At 54.2% G+C, this 2,500-nt stretch overlaps 1 non-coding gene across 1 annotated transcript in view; it reads right to left on the bottom strand.

Annotated features, from left to right (window-relative positions):
* The window catches only part of LOC144420275 (small subunit ribosomal RNA), a 1,810-nt gene extending 808 nt beyond the window's left edge, over positions 1-1,002 (bottom strand). The window contains exon 1 of the ribosomal RNA XR_013474628.1: positions 1-1,002. This exon is cut by the window's left edge and continues 808 nt beyond it. This is a non-coding gene — a ribosomal RNA (small subunit ribosomal RNA).
* Between the last annotated feature and the right edge of the window lie 1,498 nt (positions 1,003-2,500).

Raw genomic sequence — 2,500 nt, 5'->3', positions numbered from 1 at the left:
TCGTCTTCGAACCTCTGACTTTCGCTCTTGATTAAAGAAAACATTCTTGGCGAATGCTTTCGCAGAAGTTCGTCTTCCGCCGATCCAAGAATTTCACCTCTAACGGCAGAGTACGGACGCCCCCGTCTGTCCCTCTTAATCATTACCTCGTGCTCCGAAAACCAACAAAATAGAACCGAGGTCCTATTCCATTATTCCATGCAACACTATGCAGGCGAACAGCCTGCTTTGAACACTCTAATTTTTTCAAAGTAAACTTATCGGCCACTGCCGACACTCAGTCAAGAGCACCGACGGAGAACCGAAGGTGAGGCGAACGCAACCAGTGACACGCCTTGCGACGGACCGGCGGCGCTCGCCCAAAATCCAACTACGAGCTTTTCAACCGCAACAACTTTAGCATACACTGTTGGAGCTGGAATTACCGCGGCTGCTGGCACCAGACTTGCCCTCCAATGGATACTCGTTAAGAGTTTTAGGATGTACTCATTCCAATTACAGGGCCTCGTTAGAGTCCTGTATTGTTATTTTTCGTCACTACCTCCCCGTGTCGGGAATGGGTAATTTGCGCGCCTGCTGCCTTCCTTGGATGTGGTAGCCGTTTCTCAGGCTCCCTCTCCGGAATCGAACCCTGATTCCCCGTTACCCGTTATCACAAAGGTAGGCACGTAGCGTACCTTCGACAGTTGATAGGGCAGACACTTGAATGATACGTCGTCGGTGCAGAGACCGTACGATCCGCGTGGTTATCCAGAGTCATCAAACGTCACAGGACGAACCCGGTCGGTTTTGATCTGATAAAAGCGCGCCTCCCGAAGTCGGCGCTTAATGCATGTATTAGCTCTAGAATTACCACAGTTATCCACTTCGCTTACGAGACCAAATAAACCAAGACTGATTTAATGAGCCATTCGCAGTTTCGCTTTACGAGAACTCGTACTTGCACCTGCATGGCTTAATCTTTGAGACAAGCATATCACTACTGGCAGGATCAACCAGATAGCTGCGACAGCTGCGCTCGGCCCTTGCTGGGCCGCCCGGCGCGTGCTCGTCGCATTCGTTTAAGACCGAGGCGATCGCCTGCGGCCGTACTCAGCTTCGACAGTCGCTGGCCGCGACGTCCACGCTCTCGCCGGCAGTGCCAGGCGGAGCGATTTGCGTTTTTTCTTTGCTCGCCCTCTCTCGGGCTCGATCCATTCAGTTTCGCACAAACAAGAGCTCTGCCGGCCGCCTGCAGCGGTGCCTAAAACCCGGGCATAACAATGCGACCGTTCTGCTAGGCCGACAAGCGCTCAAGCCAGACGCTCGATCGAACGCCCCCTACATATTAGTCGAGACAACGGCTCGCTCATTAGCATCGCGTTTGTACTTTAACTTTTTTCGGCTCGGCTTCTTTCGACGCCGATGCCGGCGACGCAGCACTCTCTCGCCCGCCAGCCACCGAGAAAAGGGTGCGCTCCGACCGGCCCCGCACCGCTCTTTCTTGGCTCATTCGAAATTACTGTCTTTCGCTCTGACATGCCTTACCTAGGGTTAGGTTAGTATGCTTGCACGTTTGTACTTTAACTTTTTTCGGCTCGGCTTCTTTCGACGCCGATGCCGGCGACGCAGCACTCTCTCGCCCGCCAGCCACCGAGAAAAGCGTGCGCTCCGACCGGCCCCGCACCGCTCTTTCATGGCTCATTCGAGTTTACTGTCTTTCGCTCTGACATGCCTTACCTAGGGTTAGGTTAGTATGCTTGCACGTTTGTACTTTAACTTTTTTTGGCTCGGCTTCTTTCGACGCCGATGCCGGCGACGCAGCACTCTCTCGCCCGCCAGCCACCGAGAAAAGGGTGCGCTCCGACCGGCCCCGCACCGCTCTTTCTTGGCTCATTCGAAATTACTGTCTTTCGCTCTGACATGCCTTACCTAGGGTTAGGTTAGTATGCTTGCACGTTTGTACTTTAACTTTTTTCGGCTCGGCTTCTTTCGACGCCGATGCCGGCGACGCAGCACTCTCTCGCCCGCCAGCCACCGAGAAAAGGGTGCGCTCCGACCGGCCCCGCACCGCTCTTTCTTGGCTCATTCGAAATTACTGTCTTTCGCTCTGACATGCCTTACCTAGGGTTAGGTTAGTATGCTTGCACGTTTGTACTTTAACTTTTTTCGGCTCGGCTTCTTTCGACGCCGATGCCGGCGACGCAGCACTCTCTCGCCCGCCAGCCACCGAGAAAAGGGTGCGCTCCGACCGGCCCCGCACCGCTCTTTCTTGGCTCATTCGAAATTACTGTCTTTCGCTCTGACATGCCTTACCTAGGGTTAGGTTGGTATGCTTGCACGTTTGTACTTTAACTTTTTTCGGCTCGGCTTCTTTCGACGCCGATGCCGGCGACGCAGCACTCTCTCGCCCGCCAGCCACCGAGAAAAGGATGCGCTCCGACCGGCCCCGCACCGCTCTTTCTTGGCTCATTCGAAATTACTGTCTTTCGCTCTGACATGCCTTACGTAGGGTTAGGTT

The sequence above is a fragment of the Styela clava genome, chromosome 2 (genome assembly GCF_964204865.1).
Source record: "Styela clava chromosome 2, kaStyClav1.hap1.2, whole genome shotgun sequence".
In the NCBI taxonomy this organism is placed as follows: Eukaryota; Metazoa; Chordata; class Ascidiacea; order Stolidobranchia; family Styelidae; genus Styela; species Styela clava.
This window is presented reverse-complemented; position numbering and strand designations above follow the sequence as displayed.